Raw genomic sequence first — 10,431 nt, forward strand, 5'->3', positions numbered from 1 at the left:
ATTTGAACTCTTTTTGAATACTTTTGCCCACCCTAAAGCCCTGATGCCCTCCCCCTTGACTACACTTTTTCGGTACAAGTCGAAGGAAATACCTTCAGTCTCCATCATCCAAACACTGATGCCCTCAAAGCCACTGTCGACCAGCACTGGGATGCAATTACAGAGAACTACACCCGCAGCAGGGGACATACCTTCTTCCATCGCCTGGAAGCGATCATTGCCACTAAGGGCGGCTCATTAATGATTAAGAGAGCTTAGACACACATAAATTTATAGTGCTAATTTTGTTTAAATTCTATTGTTAATTAATCAATTATATCTTGTTGAAGTTTAAAACTCAAAGTATTCAGATTTTAATGAACTACTCGGTATTCATGTATGGGATTTTGTGGACCTCAAATTAATCCAATGATGGCTAAATAATATGTAATCAAATAATTGCAGTTCAAATATTGATTTTGTTAACCTTCCGTTACTTTCCTGGGGTTTCAGGTTTAAAAAACAAACAAACAGTTTTTTTTTCTTATTCACATGGAGTTTTTTGCTCATTCTTAAGCTGAATTTCCTCATTCATCATCAATATTCTTGTATGTATACCATATAAAGTTCTCCCAGTTTTTTCAAGAATATTTTTGGAGCAAATTTGATTATTCATTGTTTTGTCTTTTACTGAATTTTCTTGAAATTAAACAAAAGAGTGCAAAATAGAAAGTATTGTGATGATAACAAAGGGCGTATTGACTACCAAATCTCTAAATAAATTTGGAATTTATTTATTAATTCACAAATTATTTAAACTTCGTCGGACTGTATCGGTACAATTGTACACATTCTAATATTAAAGTATGTCTACGCCTAGCAAGCAAAAGTTAAAATGAAGGCCTCTAACGTCAACATTATGTATTTATTTAATTGAAAATAATCAACAAGCTTAAATTCAAGGACATTGTAGATATCATAATGTTTATATATCGTCAAGATTATGCACAATCTATAAAAACACACATTTTAAGCGAAAAATAGATGGGATACAAAATTGCTTAATTTTGACAAACTGTACTGATCATCATCGGATTAGTTGGGACCGTGGCAGAGCCGTGAAAAGGTTTTTTTGGAGGGAGTGTTGGCATTTTTTGAGAGTTTTGACGGAATGTTTTATTTTATAAATTCCAAATTTGACAAGTTATTTTTTTTAGAAGAGACACAAAACATTGAAAGATTTTTTTTTACAATATTTTGACATTTAATTTTTTTTTTTTTTTGAGAGGACTCCTTGACCCTATGATTCTACCATCACTGGCAGTGCCCTCAGAATGTATTTGCAAGTTTGTGGGGCAAATTATATAATGGTGATGTCATCAGGGTCGTTTTTCTAGGGGCTTTTTTTTTGGGTGTTGTAAATTTTTGCTCTTGTTAATTTTAATGGGAGGTCGATAGCCTTTTGACCTCTATGTTTCCTGTTCCACTGCACTGGGACATTACTTTTGGTCGATTCAAACTTATAAAATGGCGGGGAAGATTCTATGTAAATAGTCTCAAGATACTATATCGCAGCTCAAAATTGTTAATTATCTACCATAAAGTGAAGTGGAAGTCATTTAATACTTTATTGATTGATTGGTATCCAATGAATTAGCTTATCTTAGTAGTTGAAGATCATAGACGTTTGTATCTTGATTTCATAAAATAGACTCTGTCCAAATAGTAATTAAATAAACAAAAAATGTAACTAAGAAAATATGAGCATTTTTAAATTATTATCTCGTAAATATTGACAAAGCAGTAAAAAGTGATATAGAAACAAAATATATTTTAAGAATGACACTATATACATTTTATAAGCTCTACTACATTTTGATACCTATATGTTGTTGAGTCCTTCGTTTCCCTCCCTTTAAATGAAGTTAAAGATCTTTTCTTTATTTAAGTAACTTTAACTAAATTTTCTTTACATAATTTTTATGTTTATTTTATAAAATTTGATAATATTAGTATTTTTTATCAAATAAACCATTAAAAAAACAACCCACCTAAGTCATCCAAATTAGCATTTTATAGTCTACATGAGTAAAAAGTAGAGAGATACAGTCAAATCCTTTGACTTTGATACGCTAACGAACAAATATAATGTCAGAAAGCTGCAATTAATTTAACTACAGTATTCGTTGTTTTGAACATATAAATACAAAATTATCATAAAAGCTTATAAAATAAAAGACCAATCCTTCTTTTTATGGTTTTTTATTAGGATTTACCTAATTATATTTAAATTAAAAAATATTCTAGCCAACACGGGAACACCTGTCAAGCACAGCCCTTTTATCTGCCTTCCTAATCATTTATGAACCTGTGAGTTTTTTAAAATATTGTTAGCAACCTAAGAAAATAAAATTGGGGATCGAAAACCGAGTTCTTCTTGCTTATTTCTTCCTGGATACGGATATTCCTGGATATATTTATTTATTTCCTTCATATCACAGCTGCTCACGACTTATTTAATGGAACCTCAGGACAGCTAAGCTGCTCTCCTTTCGAACATTCTTCGAATGGTTGGGGTTGCCCGTTTTATGTTTGGTTTCCATTTTTTTTTACATAAGCATAAGTTTTACAACCCAAGCAATTGCCCCCCTCCCATCTCTTCTCCTAATCAAATTCCAGTCCCTAAAAAACGACTTTACTCCACTCTCGAGTACTACAGCTACAGATAGGACGGTTCATGTAGTCGGATCTGAAGTACCCAGTACGGTATAAGTAAACTTGTGTTTTCCAAAAAAAGATCCAGGACACCAAACTGGCTCATGGTACTCGAACTTTTACAGATAATAAAAAAGATCCAATGGATTTTCTGGATCTTACTATGCTGAAAGAATTGCGGAATACTTAATTCTAGTTACAAAAAAATAATATATATATATTATCTATATCGAACGTACTTTCTATTCATTTTGATTATTACTTTGCTCCGAAAATAAACAGAAAGAAGGCCCGAAATCAGTATTGATAATTTTTAAACATCCTAAAATAGGTCCACATCTAGGTTAATAGAAATACAAGTTTATACCATATCGCGTGTACGACTGATGTTTGACTTCCGCCACGCTTTTTAATATTGACGTCATAGACTATGATTGGTTGCGTAGTTTGTCAAAATCTGTCTTTCTTACCCAGCAGTCGGTACGATATATCAAATTGAAAATTCTTGCAATAGTGACGTAATAGACTATGACTGGCTGCATGTTTTCGCAAAATCTGTTTGTCTTACCCAGGGGTTGGTACGATACATCAAATTGAAAATTATAGCAAGCCCAATTACATAATAGTCTAACCTTGTATTTCTATTAACCTACCTTGGTCCACATTAGTAATTGAAGCAAATTTGAAGTTGGTGTGATCTTCAAGAGTCTTGTTAGATGGAGACATTTCATCATCACCACCACCACTTATTCTACGTCCAACCTTTTGCATAAATGGAACATCAGGATTTTGCAATTTTCCACAAAAGTATTTGGCCTTTGTGAAAAGATTCAAGGACAATTATTTAACAGTCAATTTTGTACCAAATTGTTCCTTCCTTTAGTTGGCTGTTGTTGTAATCTAGCTCCATCACATATCCGATCTTGTAATCATAATCCTGATTGGATCATATACATATTTTTACCTCCAAAAAGAGATCCTTATGAAGGACGGTTATGGCAGGTAGATTTTTCCTCTCTAAATATCATCAAGGAATCATCAAAAGCTATTGTGTAATCTAATTAGAATCCAAATTTTCTCTATTGATTTCATACTAGTTAAAAAAATGAGGAGTTGTATCTAAAAAGTTCATAGTGAGCAATTTTTTGAAGGATTCCGCGATTGTTCTCAAATTCTAAATCTAGTAATGTCAGTAAAATGTAACTTTAATCCAGATCCAATTTTATTTACATCCGAATTTCGGAGTAAATAACCTAAAATTCGAAACAAGTATCCGTCTAATTTGGGATCTGGATCCAAAAGTTCAAACACCGAAATTTACGCGAATATTTATGTACGTCTAAAGATCCGAACATAATTTGGATTCGTCATATCTTTAACCAACACTCTGTTTCTAGGCCACCGTTTGTTAGCTTATTGTGATAAACTGACCTCGTCTCCCCTAAGAGTTTTTTATCATTCTCATCGAAAATGTATATATAAAAATCCATGTCAGAAATGAAAAAGGGAAATCCCTCTTTAAGAACCTCCTTATTATTCATCATCATCAAAGTAACCAATTTATATACCTACATACATAACATGGGTACATGATTCATACAACATAAGAACTAACGTGCCCTCTCAATGATATTTTTTGTAGAATCAAATTACGTTATATGGACTTAACGAAAATGAATCAATTCTTATGAATCTACTGTGATTAAAAAGAACAAAGGATATGAAATACAGTAATACCCTGAGATACGAGCGAACCTGCATATAAGTTTTATGAGATACGAGGTGGATTCTGAGCATCCGGTGCGGGATCTTCTTTTTTTTTTTTTTGGAGGTGAAAGGGAGGGGGGCATTGGTTTTTTTTTTGACAATTTCGACGTAAAAGTTTGTTGTTTTATTTATAAATTTCATGATTTTGACAAATAAAGTTTTTAGAAAAGACAAAATTAAAGTTAATTTTTTTAGAGGATGACTAAATTTGAACGCATAACAATATATATATATATAAAAGGAAATATATTTTTATTTCTCGAAAGTTATGACGTTTAAAATTTTTTCAGACAAGAGCAAGGTTAATAAAAATACAAGGTTACTTATAACATCATATAATATGGCTTGCTAGAATTTTCAATTTCATGTACCTTTACTGGATTCTGGGCAAAACAGGCATATGTTGACGTCATAGAGTATAACAACGGCATATTAACAGCATGTAATACAATAAATTATGTGATTAACAGTAACAGTAAATACTCTTTGACGTAATTGTTATTATTTTTGTTTTGATAACTATAAAAATTCTGGAAAGGGGGGGGGATGGCATCTTGGCCATTATGGTTCCGGCCCTCTGATTTTGAGCAAAATTTTGCATTAAGATACGAGCAAAGAAAAGTGAATAACAGTAATCACAAAATGAAATAAAATTACAAACTAAAAAAACATATATTTTTAGGAATTAACTAAAGTTATATCGGATTTTGGTCTGGAATTAGTAAACTGGTCAGATACTATTGTAATTTTATTTAATTCGTTCTCATTTCCGTCCACGGTTGGAATTTTCCTATAGAAATTCTTAACTGGTTTGAGACCGTTGTAATTATACACAATTCGGTCTTATTTAGGTTCAAGTTTGGAATTTCGGTCTGGAAATATTAAATTAGCTTAAGACCGTTATAATTTTAACTACATCGTTCCAACCTCGGTCTACAATTTAAATTTTGTGCAGAAAAAATCATTTAAGACCGATACTTTTATTCCAAAACCCTAATAAACTAATACTTTAGTTAATTTTAAGGTTGGGATGGATTACATCTTTTGACTAATGAGCTCGGTACAGGAACGCAATATACTCGTATGTCGAGATAATACTGTAGTACATACATATGTTATCTTGAAAAATGATTATAATTACGTACTAATAATTCACTTAATAAAATATTATTACGTCACATCTTATCAGAAACATACTATGATATGAATGTATGAATTATAATGCAATATTATGAAGTTTATCATATACAAATACCAATGACCTAGATTTGTATGAATATAAATGAAGGCTCAAATAATCCCTGGATTTTTTGGGAAAGGCTCAGATAGCTATGGAAAATAAATTTCATTATATACTTGCGGGAGTACCCAACATTGCCCGGAGTTATTACATACTGACAAACTTTGTTTTATTTATTATCAGGTAGCAAGGGCGTCCACTGGATTATATATATATATTAGGGGGGGGCAAAAAATTTAAAAAATTAAATTTCAAATATCATTTTTTTGGAAAAAAATTTAAAAATATACAGCTATTAAAAAATCTACAGTTTTAGACAAAGAATTAATTTTTTTGCCAAAAAAATTCAAAAATTAAATTTTAAATATCAAACTTTAAAATTTAAATAATTTACAGTTTTTCAAAAAAATTTCAAAAATCCACAGTTTTAGACACAAAATTAAATTTTTGGAAACAAAATTTCAAAAATAAAATTTTAAACATTAAATTATATGGAAAAAATTACAAAATTCCACAGCTATTCACAAAAAATTAAATTTTTTAGAAAAATATTTCAAAAATCTACAGGTATTCACACAAAATTAATTTTTTTGGAAAGGAATTACAAAAATTAAACTTAAAATATTATTATGATTTTTGAAATTTGAAACATTAAATTTTCTAGTAAAAAAACAAATTACTTAATTTAGGGAGGGCTACAGCCTCTCCAGCTCACCCTCAGCGGACGCCTCTGGGTAGAGTGCGTGTGTTTAATGTTCATAAACAAAACTCATAATTAAATATTCCGACAAACAAATATTCATTTGGCCGTGTATCATCTTTGAACAGAGTTCGTCTGTCTTCATCAAATCTTGGCAACATACGATGAAGAACACCCACACGATTCTTGAAGCCCCCGGGTAATTCTTTTTGTTTTAAAACAACTGTTAAACTTTAAATTCTCTATTTATAAAGTCATCCAGGACAAATATTCTTATGACTGAGACTGTTATTCGCTTGAAATATATTTTACAATATTTTTTTGTTATCATAGATCTGTTTTTAGTTGGGCTTAAGGTATAAGGAGCATGGCAACAAATCGAATATCCTCCTGAATTTCTATAATGTATTCTTCTGCTATTTTCCCCTCACAGGCTCAATTATAGAACAAACGGATGGAGGATTTGAGGTGCTCCTTACAGAATGAACATAACTTATCAGCTTTATTGTCTGTAGGATTTTTTGTGAAGATTGAAGACATTTTTCCGATGAGTTGGTATATGGGTTTCTCAAAAAAAACTTACATCCTCATTTCTAAATGTCTGGTTAGACTGACCCAGCTTCCGGCGACGCAACTTTGCTTTATCAACATAGATATGTACTTCCCTTTGAGGGATGTCCGCAGGACCTTTTTTTTTGGGATGGGGCTTACATTAAATTTTTTGGGACGGCCATATACAGGGTGTCCACGATAAATTGGAACTATCTTAAAATTCAACCTGCTTGATAAAAATGGAATTTGGAGTGTATTTGTTAATATGAAAAAGTTAGACATGATATTAAACAATACATTTAATCAACATGTCCTTCCTCAGCAGCCACCATCTTCTCCATCCTGCCCCTAAAGGATTTGCATGCCCTGATGACTTCCGCGGAATCGACAGCATTCAACTCCCTCGTAATGGAGCCCTTCAGGGCCGCGATGCTCTTGTGGCTGACCTTGCACACCTCCCTCTCAAACTTCCCCTACCAGTAGTAATCACACGGATTGAGGTCGGGTGAGTTGGAGGGCCAGGTGTTGCGATCCCAGAAAGTGATGTCGTGGGAGTTGAAGAGGTTAGTGGTCCTCATGGCGATGTGTGCGGGCGCTGAGTCTTGTTGGAATATGAACTCCCTCCCAGCGGCCGTATCCTTCATCCAGGGGATGACGAACTCCTCCATGACTTTGCAGTACCTTATCGCGTTAACCCTTTCCTTGGGATTGAAGAAGAAAGGAGGCATCACCTCACTGGTGCTGCAGATGACACCCAGGGTCATCACGGAGGCCGGGAACTTTGTGGTGAAGACCGCAGGGACCTCTTCTCTCTCCTTGGGAAGCCACCTGTCATTTTGGACGTTGTAGCTTCTGTCAACAGTCCAGTTCTTCTCGTCGGAGAAGAAGATGATTCTTCCTCCATGGCTCTTCAGGTCATTGAGGAGACACTTACCGTTGGTGAGCCTGGTGGCCTTCATGGATGCCGTGAGAATGTGTTGTTTGGCCATTCGGTATGACCTGTACCCGAGGTCCCCATTCCCAGCCTTGGAGGCCAGCTGCATGCTCACTCCACGGTTCTTGGCCAACCTGGACAAGGAAGTCCCCGGCGAAGCCTTGATGGACTTCCGGAGGCCTTCAAGGAAGTGGGGAGTGCGGATTCGGTCATTTCTCATGTTGTAGGCCTTGCGGGAGACCATCCCCTCAACCTCCCAGGCATTGAAGACCCGGTACACCGTGGTCTTGGGGTAGTTAAGAAGCTTGTAGATAGCAGAGGGCTTGTGTCCCGCGCGAGCCAATTCGAGGATGGCGTCTCTCCTTGCATGTTCCATGATTACTATTGTTTGTTTCAAAACAATTGTGGTGGAAGTTATAGTGTATTGTTCAAGCAACCTTTTCTATTAGTATGATTTAACCCCGAATATCCACATTATGGATCTGAATGAAGTTTAAAGTAGTTCCAATTTATCGTGGACACCCTGTATTGGACTAAATGCCATTTGTTTAATGAAAATATATCCTTAAAATAATGTTTCCCCTATTTTTGCATGTATTTTTTTTACACAAAGTGTTCATTTTTCCTTGATTAATATAAAAAAAATTCATTCATGCATTTTTTTTGGTACGATTGGCTGAGCTTTTGCTTAAGACGCTCGTCTTTAAAAATGAGTCCTCCACAAATAAATAAATAGACAGACATACATATAAATTGCTTTTCATATATAAAAAAAAAATTTATTCGTTGTATTTACAATACCATCAATGTAAAAGGATGTTCCATAAAGGAAATGATGGTATTTCATTATGTGACCCTGAAATACAATTTGAGAATTTAGTAAGCTGATACAATTTGACTGAATTCAGTGAAACCTCTGTATCATTTGCAAATATTTTTGCTAACTGTCATGAAAAAGTAATATTGATTCAAATTAAGAGCCATTAAGGGAGTAAAAATAAATTATGAATGTATGAAAAGACGTCACTGGTGTATTGTATATAGTTATCACTTATCACTGATTCATATACCAATACAGTATAGAGATAACAAAGGGAGTATAACATACAGGGAGCACTCTATAAAATGAATTAAATCTCGCAGGCCTGTAGTTCAATTAATATTAAAAATGAAAAGAAAAACGGTAGTACTTAATAAATGCGACTTTAGATGATGTTTATCAACTGAGTGAGTAGCTACTACGTGTGAGCGTGCTCATGAAACCCGCAAAGTAACATCAAGGATTTGGTGAGGTGTTATCTCTTCTATATTATTATTTAAAGCAAAATTGGTATGTTCGTCGACGCCTAATCACTCTCGGTAATGTATGGTACTACTCCTAGTATTGATTATATTGATATAAATTTCTTTGTCTTCTCCTTATCTTTAAAAGTTAACTTTAAAGAAGACGAACTTGTCTCAACCAATACAATAAAACATAGATGTTTAGAGGATCAGTAACATTGAATCGATTTCGTCTCCATTGGAGACCTCTTTAGAAATAATAATATCACAATATTCTGAAACTTTCAAACTTTCAGATAAAAGAATTTAAAAGTCAAATTAATTATTAATTTGTTATATAAAAACAAGTTTTAGAGGTCTACGAACCAAATATTATACCAGGAATACGTTATAACATTTTTAACTTGTAGACAAATTCTTTAATTAGTGGAATCTGCACCGTTGTTATTAATATATTACAAGTGGGTAACCTCCGGCTTCACGACCAAACTCGGGACACAAATGTTTAATATAATATTAATGTATTCACCCCCTACCTGACCATTTGGTAGAGCACATTTTGAGTCACCATATCTACGTTATATGTATATAAATATATTTTCTTCTAGTTCAATGCCTAAAGTCATGCTTGTTCTTTAGAATGCACTTTTACCATGAATCGACATATGAACCGTTTGGTAGAGGCCTATAAAAACCCATGTGGGGTCTGTAAAAATAAGCAAAATTGATTGGTTTTTTTTCTGGTAAGGAGGTTAAATCCCCATACACATACTCTTGTTAAATACTATCCGGGGCATACAGAGATTTAAAAAAAATAAAATAATATAATTTATCCTAAAAATATATTTTTGAAAATAAATATAAATTTATTGATATTTTTAAAACTTTAACTTTTTGAAATATATATTTATTTGGATGAATTTTGGACAAGATCCCTTGTCTTTTGTATAAAATATTATAAATTTTGTCCAATTTTCCCACCTATCGTTTTCATGGGGAGTGGTTTGGGGTGTCGTTGTCGCAGCGGGTCTGATCTTTACTTTTCATTGTTCAAGAATGACAATATTTTCAAAGGAATAAGTACACAAATTGCGTAACAAAATGCACGGCTCACTTTTTTAAACAGACAAAGATGAAGTGTATTTACTTTTAAGATGTTTTCATTCATTTTCATGATGTAAAACAACTGACTACGTATTATGAACACAAAAAAGGTACAAGACAGATTAAAATTTTTATATTAATTAATTTAAGTCAAGG

This window comes from Lepeophtheirus salmonis, chromosome 7 (genome assembly GCF_016086655.4).
Source record: "Lepeophtheirus salmonis chromosome 7, UVic_Lsal_1.4, whole genome shotgun sequence".
Taxonomy (NCBI): Eukaryota; Metazoa; Arthropoda; class Copepoda; order Siphonostomatoida; family Caligidae; genus Lepeophtheirus; species Lepeophtheirus salmonis.